The sequence below is a fragment of the Erythrolamprus reginae genome, chromosome 6 (assembly GCF_031021105.1).
Source record: "Erythrolamprus reginae isolate rEryReg1 chromosome 6, rEryReg1.hap1, whole genome shotgun sequence".
NCBI lineage: Eukaryota > Metazoa > Chordata > Lepidosauria > Squamata > Dipsadidae > Erythrolamprus > Erythrolamprus reginae.
Genome location: NC_091955.1, coordinates 69,466,825 through 69,491,669, shown reverse-complemented (window position 1 = coordinate 69,491,669; position 24,845 = coordinate 69,466,825). Strand labels below are relative to the sequence as shown.

Here is a 24,845-nt window from a genome sequence, read left to right as displayed (position 1 = left end):
TAAGTGAATCACTGCAGTTGTTAAATTGGTAACCTGATTGTTACCAATCACTGCATCAGTCTTTTCTATTGATATTGCTTATCAGAAAATTGCAAAAGGAGACCACATGTCTCTGGGACATTGCAATTGTCATAAATGTGAGTCAGTTGTCAATCATCCGAATGTAAATTACATGTCCATGGAGATAGATACTGCAATGGTCATAAGTCTGAAAAATAGTCACAAGTCACTTTTTTCACTGCCATTGTAACTTTGTAATCTTTGTTAGTTTTCTACCAACATCTTCAATGGGGGAAAAATAGTAGGAGGGCGTCAGAATTGCCATCAATAAATGGCATGGTCAAGTGATTTCACACTGTATGAATACTTTGCCTACCTATGGAAATCTCAGTTCCAATCACTGAGATTGAGCGAAGAATTTCTATACTTGGAGAAGTGGAGACAATCCAGTTCAAGATTAAAAGTGGGAGGGATGCAGAAAAAGAGAGTCAGAGACATTATTATATTTGGACTAATACCATTGATAAACCCTTAGTTAGACCACACCTAGAATACAGTGGTACCTCTACCTAAGAACGCCTCTACTTACAAACTTTTCTAGATAAGAACCGGGTGTTCAAGATTTTTTTTGCCTCTTTTCCACTTACAAACCCAAGCCTCCAAAACTGTAACAGGAAAAGGCAGGGAGAAGCCTCCGTGGGGCTTCTCTAGGAATTTCCTGGGAGGAAACAGGGCTGGAAAAGGCAGGGAGAAGTCTCTTTGAGGCCTCTCTAGGAGTCTCCTGGAAGGAGACAGGGACGGAAAAGGCAGGGAGAAAATTCCATGGGGAGTCCCTAGGAATCTCCTGGGAGGAAACAGGGCCTCTGCCCTCCCTGTGGTTTCCCCAATTGCACACATTATTTGCTTTTACATTGATTCCTATGGGAAAATTTGCTTCTTCTTGTAAACTTTTCTACTTAAGAACCTGGTCATGGAATGAATTAAGTTCGTAAGTAGAGGTACCACTGTACTGCATTCAGTTTTGGTCACCACACTACAAAAAAACCCATTAAAACTCTAGAGAAGGTGCAGAAGAGAACAACCAGGATGATAAGGGGACTGGGAACTAAAACGTACGAAGAGAGGTTGCAGGAACTGGGCATGGCTAGTCTAGCAAAAAGAAGGACCAGGGAAGACAGCAGCTGAGGGGATGCCACAGAGAAGAGGGGATCAGGCTATTTTCCAAAGCACCAAAGAGCCAGACAAGGAATAACAGTTGGAAGCTCACCAAAGAGAGATTCAACCTGGAAATAAGGAGGAACTTTCTGGTGGTAAGAGCGATCAGCCAATGGAAGAGCTTGCCTGCAGAGGTTGTGAGCATGCCAATACTAGGGACTTTCAAGGGGAGATTGGATTGCCGTTTATTCGAAAGCAGAGAGGGTTGGACTAGATGACCTACAAGGTCCCTTCCAACTCTAATAAATAAATAAATACATTTGGTTGGAGAACTTCCTTGCAGCAAAAGACATAGCTAAATGTCTAAATCATTTCTGCCACTGGATTTCAGTCTGTACCTGAACAGGAATTCCAGTTGTAAAAGGCCACGGTGCCTTTCTCTGAAAAATTACATTCGAGCTGCCTAATCGAAAGAAACTGAACAAAGATGTGAAGTCACCGAATGGCCTTTAGGCAAGCTTCCATTTCTCAAACTCCGTGCAGCTTTGCCTTCCCTCTTACCTACCCTTTATAAAATGTTACAGAGCTGCTGAGAGAATGAGCCTCGAGGACTCTGAGCCTTTGTAAACAACACAGGAAGAATAGAGAAGCTGCAGCACAAGGCAAAGATCCTCACATCAGTTATAATTAATAGAAGGAAGTTACTTTTCATAAAGAAGTGGAGGATGTTCATACACGCTCAATAACATTGGACGTTAGAGCATCTCTAAAGGGAAGGAAGGACTCGTTGGAGAAGAGCCTAATGCTGGGAAGGACTGAGGGCAAAAGAAGATGGAGATGACAGAGAATGAGGTGGCTGGTCGGAGTCACTGAAGCAGTTGTGACTCCATTGTGAGTTTAAATGGACTCTGGGAGATAGTAGAGGACAGGAAGGCCTGGAGGAACATTGTCTGTTATGTATTGAATATATATAGTTGTGTTAAGCCCAGCTAAAGTAAAACTAACCTTTAGATAACCCTAACTGTTAACTTGAACTGTGTTGGAGAGAAACTTAGAACAGTCATATTTAGGTGGGCTCTTTTTAGTATTGTTAAATCACTGCACCGAAGACTGCTTCTATATAAACACATTTATTTCGGAAGACGTAACGTAGAATAGTTCTCTCCAACAATCAACTCCTAACAAGGGCAACGGCTAATCCGTTGCCCTATTTATACCTTTTCTTAACGCGGGAACTTTTTCTAACAACCGTTTAATTTTGGCGGCAATCTAAACCTAGCCGCGTCTTAACCAATCAGTGATTTTCCCTTTATTTCTTTTAAACGGACGTAACAAGTATTATGATTGATTAAGGCCCTGTGGGCTAAGAGTATAAATTACAGGGATTTGCCTGTTGTTCCTCAGTTCAGCTTGAGTCAGTCAATGCTGTTGTATCTATGCTGGTCTGTTCTTGCCTATTGCAGCCACCTATACAATATTGTTCATGAGGTTATGATGGGTCGGACGTGACTTCGCAACTAACAACAACAACAAAGGAAGGATGGATAAATTTGCATTTTAAACATGCAACAGATTCAAACTTAATATTAACCGCTCCAAACTTGACTGTAAAAAATATGACTTCAGCAACCGAGTTGTCGAAGCGTGGAACTCATTACCCGACTCAGTAGTGTCAGCCCCTAACCCCAAACATTTTTCCCTTAGACTATCCACGATTGACCTCTCCAGGTTCCTTAGAGGTCAGTAAGGGGCGTGCATAAGTGCACCAGTGTGCCTTCCGTCCCCTGTCCAATTGTCTCTCCTTATCTCATTTATCTTTTCTTCCTTTCAAATATGTTCACCTATACTTTTATATCTTATCTTCTATTCTTTTCTTTACTTATATTATTACATATCTTTCTCTTCAATGTGTATTATGTATTGGACAAAATAAATAAATAAAATAAATAAAACATTCATAATCTTAAAAAGCAAATAATAATAACAACAATAACAACAACAAGCAAAATCCAGCATAGTGATCTCATTTGCTGTTGTATTGTTAATAATAATAATAATAACAACAACAACAAAAATTGTATTTTAAACATTCATAATATTAAAAAGCAAACAACAAGAAGGATTCAAGTCTTCCTGGTGGTCATTCTTTTCTCTTTCTCCAGAGCTATTACTTTATTAAAAATAATATGTTAGGAAGAGAATGAGGTACTACAGTGATCCCCCGCTCGTTGCGAGGGTTCCGTTCCAGGAGCCCCCGCAACGAGCGGGTTTTCGCGAAGTAGCGATGCGGAAGTAAAAACACCGTCTGCGCATGTGCAGACGGTGTTTTTACTCCCACAGCGCTAGCGAGGAGCCGAAGATTGGGGGCGGGGCGGCTGTTTGCCGCCGGCATGGAGGGCTTCCTAGCAGCCCCCCAAACCCGGGTTGGGGGTCCGGGGGGCGCTTGGTATCGCCGGTTTTGAGCTGAGTCCGGAAGCGAATTCGCTTCCGGACTCAGCTCAAAACCGCCGATAGCAAGCGGCAAGGAACGGCTTGTCTCGGCGCTTTCGAGCTGACAGCTCGAAAGCGCCGAGACAAGCCGTTCCTTGCCGCTTGCTATCGGCGGTTTTGAGCTGAGTCCGGAAGCGAATTCGCTCCCGGATTTAGCTCAAAACCGCCGATAGCAAGCGGCAAGGAACGGCTTGTCTCGGCGCTTTCGAGCTGACAGCTCGAAAGCGCCGAGACAAGCCGTTCCTTGCCGCTTGCTATCGGCGGTTTTGAGCTGAGTCCGGAAGCGAATTCGCTCCCGGATTTAGCTCAAAAGCGGCGAGAATGAACGGCGTGGGCGGGCGAAGGGCGGGCGGCAGCGAGGAGTTTGCGTGGGCGGTGGGGAAACTCCTCGCTGACGCCAGCAAGAGGGGGAAGACCCAGGGAAGCCGCTGCCATCTACGCATGCGTGCCCGGCACGCATGCGTAGATGGTATTTTTGACTTCCGGGTTGAAAAATAGCGAAGTACCCTGTTCGCAATGGTTGGGGACGCAATAAACGGGGGATCACTGTATATACATTATATTAGGAGTGAGGAACTCTGGGCTTTACAACTGTTCTTTATTTTAACTTTGTTTTTCAATTTTTGCTTTTGAAGGCAGTAGGGATATGACAATGATGTCATTTGGAAGGGTTGGGGTCAACCATTACGAGTTCTTTCAGGGATGATTTGCAACATTGCCCCTTATCTTATTCACGAGAAGAGGTTGAGCTTCCCAGAAATCTAGCATCTGTGAGTTTTATTTTGAAAGAGAATCCAAGAAAAAAGTGCTGGAGATAATTACCCTCCTGCCAATGACTTTCAACGATATAATCTTGAGAGTTTTGAAGACCACACAAATGGGGTTGGGGGCTTCATGTATTCCATGGGTCTCTCATATCCTTCTCCTAATAGTAGAAGCATAACCTAAAGCAGTGATTGCAAACCTATGGCACGGGTGCCACAAGTGACACGCAGAGCCATGTCTGCTGGCACGCAAGTCGTTGCCCTAGCTCAGCTCCAACCTTCATTTATGTGCCGGCCAGCTGATTTTTGGCTCCCACAGAGGCTCTGGGAAGGCATTTTTGGCTTCCAGAGAGTCTCTAGGGGGATGGGAGAGGGCATTTTTACCCTCCCCCAGCTCTAGGGTAGCCTTTGGGGCCTGGGGAGGGCGAAACACGAGCCTACTGGACCCACCAGAAGTTGGGAAACAGGCTGTTTCCAGCCTCCAGAGGGCCTCCAGGGGATGAGGGAAGCTGTTTTCGCCCTCCTCAGGCATTGAATTATGAGTGTGGGCATTCGTGCATGCACGATAGTGTGCAAGCGTGCTCTTTTTGCACCTGAGGAAAAAAAAGGTCGCCATCCTTTTCCTAAGCTTTCTATGGATCAAAGCATGGACTGCTTAATTTGAGTGAGAATCTGAGAATCCTTCATTGTTCTTTCCCTTTAGCAAAACAAACAGCCCAGCAACATTTATTCTTAATCTCTGGCCTAGTTTTCTGCATATGCCATTTCTCTCCTCCTGTTATTATTTGTGCTTTTTGAGTGAAAAGGTTTTACTAGGTTTACATGCTGCTCCAATTGTTTCCCAGCTCTGTGTGGCTTACAACGTTACTATGTGTACAACTAAGAAATGAACAACTAAGATTTCACAAAGAATAGAATGTGCAAACCTGAAATTTTAAGCATCCTTGATGACTAAGGGAATTCCCTGTAAAAAAAATTAAATGAATTCTAAATTGGAGTTTAAGCAGTGCTAAAACTGAAGTATCCTCATAACAGTCACCTTAAAAAAAATTATTTGATTTTTTTTTAAAAAAATCTATTTCACGGGTGTCTCAATCGTGTCACATAACGTATTCTGACTCTGCTTTTGTGGAGCTAGGATGGGCGTGGCTTGTGTGTGATGTATCTGGCCCATGGGCCCCCAGTTTCACACCCCTGTTCTATTTAATTAAAAAGTGCTTCTTTAAGTTTTTTTCTTAAAAAACTTAATGGAAAAGCAAAATTAGTCCCTCCTTCCTTTTGTACTCAAATAAAATGAAAATATAGAAATACTGCACCATAAATCGATGGAATATAAAACCCCTAAAAATGAATTCGTACCTTCATCAAAAATATCCAAAATGAATATAATATAATATACAGAACTAAAGAAAACACACAATTCCACACACTAGGTACCAATACTCAATATTAGATCGCTTGATTGTGATAGTCAACAATATGGTTGACAAATTATGTCTTTTATATAACAAATAAATATATGTATGTAGTGAAAGAAAATATGAATTGATGATAAGCAAATAACTATTTATGTGCATGTATCGAACACCACTGAAACTGAATGCCTTATATGTTGTTTAAGTTTATAAGTTGTCCATTTTCTTTCATTTTTTTTCTTTGTCTGTTCTGTTTGTTTAAATTGTTTTTATAAGTAGAAATTTAATAAAGATTATTTTTTTTTAAAAAAGTGCTTCTATTTATGCAGTTGAATTAACTATTGAATTAATTGCAAATTTGTTTTTTGTACAAAAGAGCTTACTCTGTCCGTTGAAACTATTTGCTCCAAGCATGGGGCCCTCCTGGTAAGAATGAACCTGTTTTTACCTTCATGTCTACTTTACACATCTGTTGGGTTTTTTGGGGGTGGGGGTAAAGTGACCAAAGTATTGGAAAATAGAAATAAGCAATCTCTTTTCCTTGATGAAATTTACAAAATGATAGCAAATCATTCCAGTAGTTGCAAAGGAGAGCTCCTATAGTCCCCATTTTAATTCTAATTGTGATTAAAAAACCTGTTTGAACTTTACTCTGAAATATTGCTACATGGACTATTGCCAAAAGTTCTCCAATACAAAGATAGGAAACAAGTTGTGTACATCCAAAGTCTATAATGATGATGATGATGATGATGATGATGATGATAATAATAATAATAATAATAATAATAATAATAATAATAATAATAAAGTTGGATGGGTCCTTGGAGGTCTTCTAGTCCAACCCCTTGCTTAGGCAGGAACATCTTCTTAAAAACTTCCAGTGTTGAAGCATTTATAACTTCTGGAGGCAAGCTGTTCCACTGCTTAATTGTTCTAGCTGTCAGGAAATTTCTCCTTAGTTCTAAGTTACTTCTCTCCTTATTTAGTTTCCACCCATTGCTTCTTGTTCTACCCCCAGGTTCCTTGGAGAATAGGTTGACTCCTTCTTCTCTGTGGCAACCCCTGAGATATTGGAACACTGCTATCATGTCTCCCCTGGTCCTTCTTTTCATTAAACTAGCCATGCCCAGTTCCTGCAACTGTTCTTCATATGTTTTAGCCTCCAGTCCCCTAATCATCTTTGTTGCTCTTCTCTGCACTTTTTCTAGAGTCTCAACATCCTTTTTGCATCATGATGACCAAAACCGAATGCAGTTTTCCAAGTGTAGCCTTACCAAGGCCTTATAAAGTGTAATTAACACTTCACATGATCTTGATTCTATCCCTCTGTTAATGCAGCCTAGAACTGTGTTGGCTGTTTAGGCAGCTGCTGCACACTGCTGGCTCATATTTAAATGGTTGTCCACTAGGACTCCAAGATTCCTCTAACAGTTACTACTGTTGAGCAATATGCTAGATATACTGTACCTGTGCATTTTGTTTTTCTTGCCTAAATGTAGAACCATTCTTTTTTCACCATTGAATTTCATTTTGTTAGATAGCACCCATTGTTCAAGTTTGTCAAGATCCTTCTATATTTTGTGTCTATCTTCTGGAGTACAGTATTGGCTATTCCTGCCAGTTTGGTGACATCTGCAAATTTGATAAGTTCCCTATCTATCCCCTCATCCAAATCATTGATGAAGATGTTGAAGAGTACTGGGCCTTGGTGTATTCCACTGTATACATCCTTCCATGTAGATGTAGTTCCATTGAGCACTACACGTTGAGTGTGGTTGGTTAGCCAGTTTTGAATCCATCTGGTGGTGTTGCTGTCCATCCCAGATTTTTCTTCTTTATTTAGTAGTAGGTTATGGTCTACTTTGTCAAAATCATTCCTGAAGTCCAAGTAAATTACATTGACAGCATGGTTCAGTGGGCATGACTGATGGGTGGGGTATGACGTGGCTTGATAGGTATGGCTTGGCAGGGAAGGATTTTTTTCAAAAAAGTATTTATTTAGTCCAATACATAATACACATTGAAGAGAATAGATATATAGTAATATAAATGAAGAAAAGGAAACAAAAAAAGATATAAAAGTATAGGAGATCATATATGAAAGGAAGAAAAGATAAATGAGATAAGGAGAGACAATTGAACAGGGGACAGAAGGCACACTGGTGCACTTATGCATGCCCCTTACTAACCTCTAAGGAACCTGGAGAAGTCAATCATGGATAGTCTAAGGGAAAAATGTTGGGGTTAGGGGTTGACACTACTGAGTCAGGTAATGAGTTCCATGCTTCGACAATTCGGTTGCTGAAGTCATATTTTTTACTGCAATATCCCCATTCCCTCCCCACTCCTGGGGAGAAGGATATTGCAAAATATCTATTCCCACCCCACTCTGAGGCCAACCAGGTATTTTCTGGTTCTCCAAACTACTCAATAGTTCTCCTAACTATTCAAAATTTCCACTACTGGTTCTCCAGAACCAGTCAGAGCCTGCTGGATTTCACCTCTGAATTGAAATCTTCAAGACAACATATCTAATGGTGAAGGGAAATGGAAGATGCACTGCAACAATAACTGCAATATCACTCATTTTCCATCCCTGCTTTAATTCAATAGTTTGCATATAGATTGCATAAAGAGCGAGGTTGCTAACGATTCTTGATGCACTTCACGTGGTCTTCAAGATTTTGATTAAAGTAATAAACAGTAAAAATTAACAAGTGATGTGATTAAGTAATTGCAAAAATCAGACCCAATGGCCTTATGGGACATTCTTTTAGAATATTAACTTCATCTGTAAAACATGCAATTAACATTCTTTTGCTCCCTATCTTCAAAGTCAATCTATGCTTAAAAGTGTTTTTTTATTTTATCTCCTGATAAAATTGGTAACATAAAGGGCGTGCACACAAACATATACACAGAGAGATCTGTATCTTGCCACAAGACCCAGCCTATTTAGCCTAATTGATATATAGAAAATACCAAAAACATGAAGTTCATTATCCCTGTATTTTATTAATAGCAGAATCCTCATCCCCCACATAATGTTCTTTGACATGTTTTGATCCCCTAAAGCAGTTGGAGGTCTGGTTGATTCCTGGGAGACAGAACCTAGGCTTGTCCACACTGCAACCTTAAATTAAACTCCTGTGAATAAATCAGTTGGAAATAAAACAATTTAAGAAATCTCTTTCCAAATTATAATCTTTTTTTCTGCTTTGGCCATAATGACAGCCCTGTGAGGGGGTGGTTTTTTTAAAATCACATTTACTACAGAATAGAATAGAATAGAATTTTTATTGGCCAAGTGTGATTGGACACACAAGGAATTTATCTTGGTGCATTTGTATACATTTGTCAAGAATCATGTGGTAAAACACTTAATGATTGTCATAGGGGTCAAATAAGCAATGAAGAAGCAATATTAATAAAAATCTTAGGATCTAAGCAACAAGTTACAGTCATACAGTCAACATGGGAGGAAATGGGTGAAAGTAATGATGAGAAAAACTAGTAGAATATAAGTGCAGATTTAGTAGAAAGTCTGACAGTGTTGAGGGAATTATATGTTTAGTAGAGTGATGGCGTTCAGAAAAAAACTGTTCTTGTGCCTAGTTGTCTTGGTGTGCAGTGCTCTGTAGCGACGTTTTGAGGGTAGGAGTTGAAACAATTTGTGTCCAGGATGTGAGGGGTCAGTAAATATTTTTCCTGCCCTCTTTTTGACTCGTGCAGTATACAGGTCCTCAATGGAAGGCAGGTTGGCAGCAATTGTTTTTTCTGCAGTTCTATAGCCTAGTGAAGGGCTACCAAAATTTTTACTACCACACGGTGGACGTGGCTTATGCATTTTCTTTCAACATCTTTCAGTGCAAATTGGGTGCTCTGGGGTGGAGCTCAATTTTCACTACTAGAGCCCCTGACAAATGGATTTTCTTGCCTCATTCACTATTATTTCTGTTGGTTGGGATAGAAGAAGAAAGTGGTAGAACTATTGTCAATTTTTCCCCATCAACGAGATAGAGACAAGGAGAATTCACTTTGCTGTTCTACCAATTATCTTGTTGAAGAAAACAGCTTTTCACTATTATGCTAGTGAATTTGTAAAAAAACAACAACCAACAACCCAAAAACTAAGGAGGGCAGTGACTGGTGATCTGAGGGGAGGAGGTATTTCTGTCACGCCAACCAAGTGGAATAGAGTAGTTTGTGCCTACAAAGAAATGAAGCACAGCAGGTGAACCAGACAGCACTGCTTGAGTTGGCACAAGCACGAAGCCCTACTTTTAACTCATAGCAAAAAATGACAGGCATGAGTTGCTTTCCTGGGGAGCTGTGTACAGGTAGAGGACAGTACCATGTGTTCCTGCCTCATAAAAATGGCCAGTAGTCCATAGTCATGCTTAGTTAGGCAAGGAGGTCATATGGCTCAGGGGAGCTGTGTACAGGTAGAGGACAGTACCATGTGTTCCTGCCTCATAAAAATGGCCAGTAGTCCATAGTCATGCTTAGTTAGGCAAGGAGGTCATATGGCTCAGCCTGATGTGGCAACCCTACACATGCTAATTTGTATCCTGATAGAGGAATGATGAGTTAGAAATGTATTAAATAAATGAAAGACTCCTGTACGTTGTCTAATGAATTCTAGAGATTGCAAAGGATTCTGGAAATTAGAGATGATACTGTGAATACAGATAGCTTCCTTCCTTCCTTCCTTCCTTCCTTCCCCTTCCTCCCTCCCTCCCTCCTTTCTTTCTTTCTTTCTTTTTTTCTTTCTTCCTTTTTTCTTTCCTTCCTTCCCCTTCCTTCCTTCCCCTCCCTCCCTCCTTTCTTTCTTTCTTTCTTTCTTTCTTTCTTTCTTTCTTTCTTTCTTCTCTCTCTCTAAGCATAAAATAAATGGAGGGATGATGAATTTGGAGGCAGAAATGCAGAGTCAAGAAATTCACACCAAAATTGAAAAGTGATAAGAACTTATATATGAAATATATAAGTGGAGCTTAGTCGTCTTTTGGGCCACATAGGCTACCATGTTGTTGTTCATCCATATACTATTTAGGCTTTTTAAATGGTTGTTTGGGGAATATATATTCTAACTAGCAGTTGGGAAGATTATGTCTGCTGAGGTTAATGTAATCATCAGACAGACCTTCTTCTATCATGTTTGCCCTTTCATCCTCTTGTGTCCTGAAAGCAGGAAAAAAAAAAGCTGATATTGCAGTCACGTTGGCCATTGAGATATCATGGAAGGGTTCTCAGAGACCTCGAATAACCTTTTATCATCGACAGAGTCCAAGGTAGCTCCTGGTGGAAGTATATCACTTGTCACTTCTCCCCTGATGTAGTCTGGCCTTATTAGCTCATATTTCAAAATGTGCTTGTCTCTCAAACGCTGCATACTTGCATACCTGACCAATAGGATGATCTCTTTTTTCTCTTAACCTATATCCAGAGGGCCATCGGTTTTGAAGGAAACAGCTTGCCACTCAGGATGACCTGGATTTTTATAATGAAGCATGCAGGAAAAAAATAACAACTGAGATCTGAGTCGCTGTGTCTTTCTAAGTCTTGTGAAATATTGAAATGCTTCTCAATAATGGAAGAAGGGAAGATAGTTCAAAGACTATTCCCTCCCCCTCATTCCGACAATAGAAATCTAGTATTGCATTGGCAGTTCTGTGTTAGCAAAAACTTCAGAAGAGAAGGATTTAGGGGTAGTGATTTCTGACAGTCTCAAAATGGGTGAGCAGTGTGGTCGGGCGGTAGGAAAGGCAAGTAGGATGCTTGGCTGCATAGCTAGAGGTATAACAAGCAGGAAGAGGGAGATTGTGATCCCCTTATATAGAGCGCTGGTGAGACCACATTTGGAATACTGTGTTCAGTTCTGGAGACCTCACCTACAAAAAGATATTAACAAAATGGAACGGGTCCAAAGACGGGCTACAAGAATGGTGGAAGGTCTTAAGCATAAAACGTATCAGGAAAGACTTAATGAACTCAATCTGTATAGTCTGGAGGACAGAAGGAAAAGGGGGGACATGATCGAAACATTTAAATATGTTAAAGGGTTAAATAGGGTTCAGGAGGGAAGTGTTTTTAACAGGAAAGTGAACACAAGAACAAGGGGACACAATCTGAAGTTAGTTGGGGGAAAGATCAAAGGCAACATGAGAAAGTATTATTTTACTGAAAGAGTAGTAGATCCTTGGAACAAACTTCCAGCAGACGTGGTTGGTAAATCCACAGTAACCGAATTTAAACATGCCTGGGATAAACATATATCCATTGTAAGATAAAATACAGGAAATAGTAAAAGGGCAGACTAGATGGACCATGAGGTCTTTTTCTGCTGTCAGTCTTCTATGTTTCTATGTTTCTAGTGATAAACCCCAGCATTTGCAGTGATGGCCTGACAGGTAGCAAATGTATGCTATGCATTTTAAGGTGGATAGTCTGTAGAGCGTTGGTTTGATTCAATGTATGCCAGCAATTCTTATGTAAGTACCCAGTTTTCTTCAACAGCAGCAAACATAAAATCATCTCTCTCTCTCTCTCTCTCTCTGTCTCAATCTTTTTTTTCCTCAGCAGAGTGACTCATGATTTATACTAATCTGTGGGAAGAACAAAAACATACTAAACAACACATACTTTGCCTTGCGGGTATTTAGAACAACAAAAGCAACATATGCCATCCAATGGCACTAATTTCAAGTTCACCATTGATTCTACTACTGCATGTCTGCTAAAAGAATAAAAGTAGGATATTTAACTTAGCCAGTTCATCCAAAAGCCTATAATTTCTGCAGCATCAGTTCTTTTATCTGGGAAATAATGTGATTGCCTATACAGTGGTACCTCTACTTACAAACTTAATTCGTTCCGTGACCAGGTTCTTAAGTAGAAAAAATTGCAAGAAGAAGCAATCTTTCCCATAGGAATCAATGTAAAAGCAAATAATGCGTGTGATTGGGGAAACCACAGGGAGGGTGGAGGCCCTGTTTCCTCCCAGGAGATTCCTAGAGCGGCCCCACAGAGGCTTCTCCCCGCCTTTTCTGGCCCTGTTTCCTCCTGGGAGATTCCTAGAGAGGACCAACGGAGGCTTCTACCTGCCTTTTCTGGTTACCATTTTGGAGGCTCGGGTTTGTAAATGGAAAATGGTTCTTGAGGAGAGCCAAAAAAATCTTGGACACCTGGTTCTTATCTAGAAAAGTTTGTAAGTACAGGTGTTTGTAGGCAGAGGTACCACTGTATTAGAGGGATAAAATGAAGCCATAAGGTGCTCTGGCAAAGATATGCAATAACAGTAGCACATAGGTTTATATATTGCCGCACAGTGCTTTCTAAGTGGCTTACAGAGTCAGTATATTGCCCCCAACAATTTGAGCCCTCATTTTACAGATCTTGGAAGGATGGAAGGCTGAGTCAACCTTGAGCTGGTCAGGATCGAACTCCTGGCTGTGGTCAGAGTCGGCCTATAATACTGCATTCTAACCACTGCACCTCTACGGGGTAAGCTTCATACAAAGCCATAATTTTCAGCTGGATGGTGCATCTCCAGGAAGAATCCAGATCGATCAGACAGGTTCAAAATGGAATCCTGTGCAAGCAGCCAGATAATACACATTGCTTGTTTTGTGCTTGGGCTCAGCGTCAGAATCTCTTTTAACATCAGAAGCCAAGGCATGTGAAAAGGAAGATACTTTTGAAAAGATGTGACATATTCTTCTTTATTTCAATAAAGATATGGTCATATGTATTTTGAATTATCTAAACCGGCCAATTTAGTGTCCATCAAGTGTTGTGTCCCAGCTCCTGTCCCAAGGACTGTGGATGTGGGGGAGACATTCACATGCTGCAGGGCTGTTTTGCCCCTGGTGTAATCTGCTGATGAAGGCTCCTCTGACCAAGAAGACATGAGTGACAGGGAGGAGGAGAGTGTGGCAGACAGCTCAGAAGGAGATCAATTATCTAGCTCCTCCTTGGATTCAGAACAAGAGTTAATGATACAGCCACGCATGCGGAGAGCGATGCATAGGCAACAACAACTGAGAGATTATTATCAAAGAAAATGAGGCCACCTGTTGTTGGGTGGGGCTGTGGTGATTAGTGAGGCTGCTATAAATAGCAGCCTGTGGGTTTGGCCATTGTGGAGGATTATCTGATTGTTGTGTTTCGTGACTGCTTTACTGACTTTCACCTTTTGTGTGCTGAGCCTGACAGAACAATCAAGTATGCTGGATTAGCAGTGTTGACCAACTCTAGAAATTGTAACCACAATAAATTTAAAGACTCCAGATTGCAAAGAATACCTCAGAGAACCAGTAGTACTTGCCTTTCAGATAGCAGTGTTTTGTCCATGTGAAAAATTCTTACTCACATTCACTCACAGTGTAAACATCCAATGCCACTGAGATCCTAAGAACATTGGTTGATACAGAATGCTAGATTAGATGGGCTATTGGCTTGATCAAGTCTTCCTATATTCTTGGCTTGGCAGTGAAGTCTATTAAACGAGGACATATGATGACTATGGCATAAATGCAAGCTTTATTTAAAAGCTTTTACCCCACCCTTATAAAACCGTAGGTGTCCAGTTGTTCATAAAATTCAAATTGTCACTCCAATGAGAACTGCCTGGACCTCTCACATATCTGTAGAATTGCTAATTTTTTCTCCAATAGTCTGTTTTTTACTAGGAAAAACTTTATTGTCAAGCTAAGCAGTTACCACAAACTGCATCAAGATAGATGAAAAGCTGGCTGTGCATAACAGATTTATTCCACATTAATTATAAGAGTAAATTATAAAGACAAAATGCACTTAATTTCACTTTATAGCTGACTGCCGACTCAAAAATTAAGGTTTTTGGTGGTGAGGATGAGAAGAGAAACAACAACAGCAACAGCAGCAACAACAACAACAACAAGAGTTGGAAGGGACCTTGGAGGTCTTCTAGTCCAACTCCCTGCTTAGGTAGGAAACCCTACACTACTGCAAACAGATGGTTATCTAACATCTTCTTAAAAACTTCCAGTGTTGTAGCATTCACAACTCCTGGAGGTAAGCTGTTCCACTGATTAATTGTTCTAACTGTCGGGAAATTTCTCCTTAGTTCTAAGTTGCTTCTCTCCTTGTCTAGTTTCCACCCATTGCTTCTTGTTCTACCCTTAGGTGCTTTGAGGAATAGTTTGACTCCATCATCTTTGTGGCAACCCCTGAGATATTGGAACACTGCTATCATGTCTCCCTAGTCCTTCTTTTCATTAAACTAGCCATGCCCAGTTCTTGCAACCATTTTGTTTTGCCCTCCAGTCCCCTAATCATCTTTGTTGCTCTTCTCTGCACTTTTTCTAGAGTCTCAACATTGTGACGACCAAAACTGAATGCAGTATTCCAAGTGTGGCCTTACCAAGGCCTTATAAAGCAGCATTAACACTTCATGTGATCTTATTATCTTGTAATGTTTACATTACAAGTAACTGACAAATGACTGACAAGAGGCGCAGTGGCTCAGTGGTTAAAGAAGCTGAATTTGTCAGCTGGAAAAAACCAAGTGCCATTTATTTATTAATTAATTAATTAGATTTATATGCCGCCCCTCTCCGCAGACTCGGGGCGGCTAACAGCAGTAAAAAAGACAAATATAACAAATCTAATATAAAAAGTAATTTTAAAAACCCCAATTTAAGAGACCAATCATACAAACAGACATACCATGCATAAATTTTATAAGCCTAGGGGGAAGGCAATATCTCAATTCCCCCATGCCTGACGACATAGGTGGGTTTTAAAGAGCTTACGAAAGGCAAGGAGGGTGGGGGCAACTCTGATATCGGGGGGAGTTGGTTCCAGAGGATCGGGGCCACCACAGAGAAGGCTCTTCCCCTGGGTCCCGCCAAACGACATTGTTTAGTCGACGGGACCTGGAGAAGGCCAACTCTGTGGGACCTAACCGGTCTCTGGAATTCGTGTGGCAGAAGACGGTCACCCATGCAACAGGGTGAGCTTCCATTACTTTCTCCCAGATCCCAGAAGTTTGAAAGCATGCAAATGCGAGTAGATTAGTAGGTACCACTTTGGTGGGAAGGCAACAGCAATCAGTGTGCCTCAGTATATAGTCATGCTAGCTACACGATCATGAAAATGTCTTTGGAGAATGCTGGCACTTTTGGCTGAGAAATGAAGATGAGAACCAAAGCTGGGGGTCAGAGGAAACCTATACTTTTATCTGACTCATTAAATGAAGCTATAATGGAGGTTGACTTTGGTTAAGTATAAACCTAGTTAGTAAAGAGTTTCATATTGTCTTCCTCCTGAGTATAGACTATAGAACAGTTCCAATCATTGCCACCCAATTCTACATTTTTAATTAACTGTAATTCCCATTATTTATTTATTTATTCAATTTGTATTGAATAAATAAACTCATCTCAAATTTGTATAGTGGTAAATAATTATGAAAGCAAAACAGTTAAAATCTAATAACAATAGTAATAGTAATAGTAATAGTAATAGTAGTAATAATAATAATAATAATAATAATAATGAAATTAACTGCAAACACCCAAGAGATATTATAATCTGTTGGATTATATTCAAATTAAATTAGATACAAGTACTTTTCATTTTGTTCCCATTCACTTTGTCCTGGCCTTCCCTACAATTTAGAGGTTGATCCTGGCATCTCATTCAAGGATGAGTCCAGATGATTTATACTATAACATAATGTGTTAATCTAGCCAATTGCATTATTATTATTAAACTGTTTTTCAGCAATCCGTGGATGGATTCGAGTTCTCAAATATAAAAGATGCCATAAGTCGTAGAAGAGCCAACTTTGCCTACCACTGCCTTAGACTGATCCTATTTTTAGTTTGGCAGAAACATCCATCCTTTTATTGTGGGTAGCAGTGTCATTTTTGGAATTATTATGCCCCTATTATTATTAGGGGTATAAATATTATGCCCTAGTAACATTAATAATAATTATTAGGAAAGATGTATATTTCCAAGCTTGAAAGTCAAAATAACTGCACTTTCTGTGGATACTTGAGACATGAAGTGTATTTACTGCTCTTTCTCAGACAGCCAATTATTTCAGTTTAGACATTTTTCTAAAAAGAAGATAGGGGTAAAACATGATAAATGATTTCATGAAGAAACAAGAGGTAAATTGCCCCAAGGTGTGAAGGAACAAGATGGCATTTGGTAGGATAGCCATGAAGGCTTCAAATATATATATACACAGTGGTACCTCTACCTACAAACACCTCTACTTACAAACTTTTCTAGTTAAGAAACGGGTGTTCAAGATTTTTTTGCCTCTTCTCAAGAACCATTTTCCACTTACAAACCCAAACCTCTGAAACTGTAGCCGGAAAAGGTTGAAGAATCTCCTGGGAGGAAACAGGGCCGGAAATAGTGAGGAGAAGCCTCTGTGGGGCCTCTCTAGGAATCTCCTGGGAGAAAACAGGGCCGGAAAAGGCAGGGAGGCCTCTGTGGGGCCTCTCTAGGAATTCCTGGGAGGAAACAGGGCTGGAAAAGGCAGGGATAAGCCTACATTGGGCTTCTCTAGGAATCTCCTGGGAGGAAACAGGGCCAGAAATAGTGAGAAGAAGCCTCTGTGGGGCCTCTCTAGGAATCTCCTGGGAGAAAACAGGGCCGGAAAAGGCAGGGAGGCCTCTGTGGGGCCTCTCTAGGAATTCCTGGGAGGAAACAGGGCTGGAAAAGGCAGGGATAAGCCTCCATTGGGCCTCTCTAGGAATCTCCTGGGAGGAAACAGGGCCTCCACCCTCCCTGTGGTTTCCCCAATTGCATGCATTATTTGCTTTTACGTTGATTCCTATGGGGAAAATTGCTTCTTCTTACAAACTTTTCTACTTAAGAACCTGATCACGGAACGGATTAAGTTCATAAGTAGAGGTACCAATGTATATTCAAATTCCAGATGTGTCTGTTTCTAAAAATTCAGGTTCAAGAAAGCAATGGTATTCCCATATCATCCACTATGGAAGCCAAAGATGAATCTTGAAAAGCAGTATAAGAAGAGTATTGATGCTTTAAAAGTTGGGGTTGGAGAAGACTCCTGAGAATATTATAGACAACTGAAAAAAGAAACGGATCATCAAACAGTTTTCAGCTGAAGCACAAGTGACCCAGCTCCGGTTATCTTACATTAGCTGCATTATGTGAAAACCTGTGGTAGCTTTCTGGGGAAAAATTGAATCACCGCTAAGAGTCAACAGTGACTTGATGCCACATAGTCAATCACTTACTTCAGCAAGTTCCCAAGATCAATCCTGGAGAAGTAATATAATAACTGAGGCCTTTTACCAGAACATGTGAGTTTAATCAGAACATGCCAACAGGGCAGGTACAGGCTTAAGAAGTACACAAGAGAACACAGACTTATATACAGGACGCCTTCTGAGGCAACTACCAATCATATACAAAGGAGGGTTCCCGCTTTAACAGTAACTATGCTTATGCGGCCAATCAGGACCCTGGAGAGGGATACGCGAGCTCGAATCTGACAGCCGGCTTATTGCTATGCAGACACAGCACTCCTGCCCCTTCGGCTGACACAGACATAATCTTTTAAATACCCAGGTCTGCGACAGATTCTCTCGGAGCGCCGGGGCTCTGTGGGATGTTCTGACCTCTCGATCTCGGCCGGATGGATTGGTTTGGGAGCCTGGCCCACCTCTTCTTCCCTGTGATACGCTGAGGAAAAGTTTCCTGAAGTTCCTGCAGCTGTGGGTGGGTCCTGAAGACACACCCCCTGGAACTCATTGGCTTCCCGATCTTCTTGCCGATCCTCCCTATTAAGTCTAATCTGATCCAGGTGTCTTTTCCAAATTCGCCCGTCTCTTAGTTCTACCTCGAAGGAACGAGGCCCCAGTTCCCTGCATACTATACCTTTCTCCCAATTCTTTTTGCCTGAATAGGCACGGGCAAATACCGCGTCTCCTACAGTCACCTCACGTCTGGCTGCTTCTGGCCATTGTACTGTTCCCGCATACCCTGGGTGCAACCTGTCAAGTATGATCCGCAATTTGCGACCCATTAAAAGCTCCGCTGGCGTCTTTCCCGTGGTTACACAGGGGGTAGTATGTTGAGCCATGAGCACATCAGCCAATCTAGCCTTCCAAGAGTTCTGGGGTAGCCGTTTGAGGGAGTCTTTAACTGACCTAACTGCCCGTTCCGCCTGGCCATTACTGGCCGGGTGCCAAGGCGAGGACAAGGCATGTCTAATGCCAGCAGTGGCCAAAAAAGATTCAAAGAGGACTGATGTGAACTGCGGGCCGTTGTCCGAGACAAGTAGGTCCGGGAACCCATGCGTGGCAAATAATGTCATTAAGGCTTCTATGATGGCCTGTGACTGAGTGGACTGCATCTGGGCCACCTCTACCCACTTGGAGTATGCATCCACGGTGATTAAAAAAGTTTGCCCCATGAAGGGACCGGCCAAATCTATGTGCAAGCGTGTCCAGGGGCTAGATGGTGGTTCCCATGTTAAAGGTTCCGCTCGTGGGGGTGAAGGTCTACTCTCCTGGCAAACAGCACAGTTAGCCACACATTGCTCCACTTCCTTATCTAATGCTGGCCACCACACGTAATCCCTGGCTAGCCCCTTCATTCTAACTATTCCAGGGTGCCCCTTGTGCAGCAGGGACAACACCTGGTTCCTCAGCTTGCCCGGTATAACCACTCTGCCACCCCTTAAAAGAACTCCCTTCTCTACTGAGAACTCCGTGCGACAGCGGAAAAATGGAATGAACTGGTCAGCTGGGGTAGAGAGTGGCCACCCCCTCAAAACCCATTGCCTTACCTGGGCCAGAATGCGGTCTTTCCCTGTCTCTCTAGATACCTCGGGGGCAGCCAGTACAACTGGCCCGTCTGTCAAGGCAAAAACGGAGCTGGCCGGTGCAGGGTCTGTTACTTCTTCATGTACTGGGCACCTGCTGAGTGCGTCTGCATGTGCAATGTGACGACCCGGTTTGTATGTTAACGTGTACGTGTAATTGGCCATAAAGACAATCCAGCGTGTCATACGTGGAGACAAAACAGCTGGGCTCTGGCGGTTACCTGAGAGTAACCCCAGCAAGGGCTGGTGGTCCGTCACTAACTCGAACCTTCTGCCATACAAATATTCGTGGAAACGGCGAACTCCCGCCACTAGGGCCAATGCCTCCTTATCTATTTGGCCATAGTTTCTTTCTGCTGCGGCCAAAGTCCGGGAAAAAAACGCCAAAGGGGCTTCCGAGCCGTTTGGCAATCTGTGGCTGAGGACAGCACCCACTCCGTACCTGGAAGCGTCACAGGTGAGAACTAATGGCAGACTAGGGGAATACTGAGCCAGGACACTGTTTGAGGTGAGTATCCCTTTGACCCCTCTGAAAGAAGCTTCCTCCCGCTCCCCCCAGTGCCAAACTGACCGCTTGTCCAGAAGCCTATGCAACGGCTCTGCCACCGAAGCCTTGTGCGGGATAAACACCGCATAAAAATTCAAGAGACCCAGGAAAGCCTGCAGCTCCTCCTTCGACTGGGGTCTGGGGGCATCCCAAATGGCCCTAGTCTTTTCAGGGGTGGGATGGATTCCCTTTCCGTCCACCCTGAATCCCAGGAAATCAACCTCTGGAACCCCAAAGACACACTTTTTTGATTTGAGCTTCAGTCCCGCTTCTTGGAATTTGAGCAATACCTGCTTAACCCTGTGAAGAAGTTCGTCCTCGGAACTCCCTGAGACCAGCACGTCGTCAAAGTAGGGCACCGTGCCTTCCAGCCCATACAGCAACCGTTCCATCAACCCCTGGAACAACCCCGGTGCAATAGAGACCCCAAACTGCAGCCTGTGGCACCTGAACACCCCCCTATGCGTTATGATCGCCTGGGCTTCTGCTGTCAAGGGGTCTACGGGGAGCTGTTGGTAAGCCTGGGATAAATCAAGCTTGGCAAAGATCTTACCATTACCCAGAGTGTGAAGTAACTGCTGCACCACTGGAAGCGGGTATGAGTGGTGAGCCAGGGCCTTATTAACAGTGCACTTATAATCCCCGCACAGTCTCAATCCCCCATCCCCTTTGAAAGCGATGACCAGTGGGGTCTCCCAGACAGCCTGGTCAACCGGCTCCAACACCCCTTGTGCAATCAGACGGTCCAATTCGGCATCAACTTTTGGCCGGAGGGGAATGGGCACCCTGCGGGGCTTCAGCCTTACAGCTGGCACTTTGGGGTCAAGGCTAAAAGTAATCGGGGTTCCCGTGTAGCTACCCAGCTTGTCATCGAAGACGGAGGGGAATTCCTTAGTAAGCCCTTGAAATACTGATTCCCCTCTCACAGCGTTCACCCCCGCAACAGAAAAGCCCAAAGCCTTAAACCAGTCTAAACCCAGGAGGCTGGAGAACGGCCCGTCCACCACCATCAGAGGCAACCTGCCCATGAAAGATTTGAAGATGACAGGGAATCTCCCTTCCCCCAACACCGGAATGGGCGCCCCTTGGTAGTCCCGTAAAGTCACAGTACATGGCTGCAACCGACTCCTGCTCAATCCGGGCATGCATTTCTTGATGGTGGCCCAGGAAACCAATGAATGCGCGGAGCCCGTGTCCACTTGCATGGAGCAATTGACGCCTCCCAGACGAACTGTCACGGAGATCTTGTCAGAAGAGCCTGAGGTTTTCCTCACGAACGTAGAAGCTGGGCGCGGGCTGCTATAGATGGCATTGCAGTCATCTCTTTTGGTGGAAGAAAATCTCCTCTGCCAACGGGGATTGGAACCTTGGAACTCCCTCTGCTCTCTAGGGGCGGCTGGAGGGGACCTCCGGGAACGGCAGACTCTTGCAATGTGGCCCCTGGCCCCGCAACGCCGGCAAGCCGCTTCTCTAAACGAGCAATTTGACCTATAGTGGTTTCCCCCGCAACCCCTGCAAGGGGACAGAGGGGCCCGGGGGCGGCTGGCAGGAGGCTCACGACCCCTGGAAGCACCCAGCCGGCATACCTCCTCCTCCTCAACTTCGCTGCCGCCCTCCTTTTCTGTAGCGGCTTTCGGGTTCTCTGGCAGCGCTGGCACTTTAGCTGTCGCGTTCACTGAGCTGTCCATGGCCGCCAGGGATAGCGTGGAAAGCTCAAAAGCACGAGCTTCAGCTAAAGCTGTCTGAAAGGTCAAATCCCGGGTGGCCAGCAAACGGCGTTTAAGGCGGCCATCCCGGACTCCGAACACTAGCCTGTCCAGCAAATAATCATTTAAATCTGTAAACTCGCAATATAATGCAGCCCGGCGGAGAGCGGCCACAAACTCATTAATGGATTCACCCTCTGCCTGGTTTCTCTGATAAAAAACGTAGCGCCGGGCACACCGAGACGGGGCAGGGGCATAGTGATCTTGGAGAGTTGATAAGAAAGTCTCCCAAGGCACATCATGGATAGAGACGGGAGCGAATAAAGCTCTGGCAGTCTCGAACATCTCGGGGCCGCAGAAACCGAGAAAATAAGACCTTTTGCGGTCCCCAGAAATCTCGGTATACCCATTTGAAATTAGAAAACAGTCGAAGCGGGCAACGTAGGAATCCCAGGTCTCCCCTTGTGGGTTGAAAGGGGGAAAAGTAAGCTGTACAGACATTGTCACTTACTGCAGACACAGATGCTGGATGGAAATGCAGGGTTGAAATCTCGTCGCCAGTATAATAACTGAGGCCTTTTACCAGAACATGTGAGTTTAATCAGAACATGCCAACAGGGCAGGTACAGGCTTAAGAAGTACACAAGAGAACACAGACTTATATACAGGACGCCTTCTGAGGCAACTACCAATCATATACAAAGGAGGGTTCCCGCTTTAACAGTAACTATGCTTATGCGGCCAATCAGGACCCTGGAGAGGGATACGCGAGCTCGAATCTGACAGCCGGCTTATTGCTATGCAGACACAGCAAGTAACATTCAAAAGAGCCTTTCTACTTTCATTCTCTGAAATGTTGCTTTTTTATGGCCTTGCCCAATCATGGATGTATAGGCTAGGATCAGCTAGGAACTGAAAATATCAGGAGGTGACCATGTTAAAGAATGTAACTGTCTGACAAAGAAGACCAATATATGAGCCTCCAGATCAGTGGTTTATTTTTATTTATTTATTTATTTATTTAGTCCAATACTCAATGAGGGTTTTAGTGGGTATGTATCTATATACACATAGTAAAATACATGATGAAGGCTATAGAGGAGATACTCATAGTAAAATATATCTAAGAAATAATAGAAAAGAAGATATAGTAATAGAACATATCAATGAAAGAATAGAAGAAGAGATATAGGAATAGAAAAAAGGTATAGGAGATATAGGAGAGCAATTGGACAGGGGACGGAAGGCACTCTAGTCCACTTGTACTCGCCCCTTACTGACCTCTTAGGAATCTGGATAGGTCAACCGTAGATAATCTAAGGGTAAAATGTTGGGGGTTTGGGGATGACACTGTGGAGTCCGGTAATGAGTTCCACGCTTCGACAACTCGGTTACTGAAGTCATATTTTTTACAGTCAAGTTTGGAGCGGTTAATATTAAGTTTAAATCTATTGTGTGCTCTTGTGTTGTTGTGGTTGAAGCTCAAGTAGTCGCTGACAGGCAGGACGTTGCAGCATATGATCTTGTGGGCAATACTTAGATCTTGTTTAAGGCATCTTAGTTCTAGGCTTTCTAGGCCCAGGATTGAAAGTCTAGTCTCATAGGGTATTCTGTTTCGAGTGGAGGAGTGAAGGGCTCTTCTGGTGAAGTATCTTTGGACATTTTCAAGGGTGTTAATGTCTGAGATTCTCAACCTGGGAGTCGGGACTCCTTTGGGGGTCAAATCACTGTTTCACAGGGGTCGCCTAAGACCACGGGAAAAGACAAATTTTCCATGGTGTTAGGAACTAAAGCTTCTATTCTGGCACCTTGGAACATATTTTTACAATCTGACCAATCAGGTGTTTGCAGTGAGGGTGTCCTTCTGACCCTCCTGCTAATCTTAAAGCTCTGTTAGGAGAATTGGCTCTAGACTTATGATTGGAGGGTCACCACAACATGAAGAACTATATTAAGGGGTCATGACCATAGTTCCCTCTAAGCTGAGCAGTGAGCAATCGCTCACTTAAAAATCATCATCAACTCAGAGTTTTCCAAACCTGCCCAGAAGCCGAGAGGGAAAGAGTGAGAGGGAAGGAGAGAGAAAGGAAGATACTAAGAGAGAGAAACAGATAGAAAAAAGAGAGGAAGGAAAAGAGAAAGAAAAAGAATGGGAGTAAGGAAGACAGAAAGAAAATCAAAGTCTAGTTTGAAACTAGCTCAACTATTTAAGTGGCATTTTGATATTGATAGAGTTGCCCTATTATGAGCTCACTGTTATAGACACACAGTACAGTATTTTATTTTGAAATTCTCTGAGGCAAAACAGGGTGGGTTTTTTATTTGTTTGTTTGTTTGTTTGTTTATTATTTATGTGCCGCCCAGTCCCGAAGGGACTGCTGCTCAGGCACTATACTTTTCCGCCCACCCCCCCAAAAAATTAGAGGGAACACTGGTCATGACATTAGAAAGGTTGAGATCCCCTGCTCCAGGTGTTTGTGAACTACAACTCCCAACATTCCTCTGATGGTCTGAACAAAGAACTGTAATTCAGCAATATTTGTAACTCATCTGAAGAGGCACATATTGTTTATCCCAAGAGTGCTTTTTCAAGGAGCAAAGGAGCTTCTTCATCTTCTTGGATGAGAAGCGAAACCTCTTCAAAGAAAAACCCGAAAGTCAAGTTGCCTATTGAAAAAGCACCTTTGGGATAACCTTTGGATGACTGTGACTCTCCATAGACACATATTGCTCAGTTGAGATAACTAGGGGGGTAGTTAAGAACAGCAGCACAGTCTAGGAAGGTAGCAAATACCTACGTAGGATATCAAAATAAAAATGGATTCTCAGTAAAATCTTAGTCATTTCATAATAGTTATGTAATTATAATTATTCAGTGATCCACATCAGCTGTATGCACAATCA

General features: G+C 42.9%; 1 protein-coding gene across 1 annotated transcript in view; it reads right to left on the bottom strand.

Moving 5' to 3' along the window:
* Positions 1-24,845, bottom strand: part of CACNG2 (calcium voltage-gated channel auxiliary subunit gamma 2) — a 214,406-nt gene that overhangs the window by 173,954 nt on the left and 15,607 nt on the right. The gene's annotated exons all lie outside the window — the stretch shown is intronic.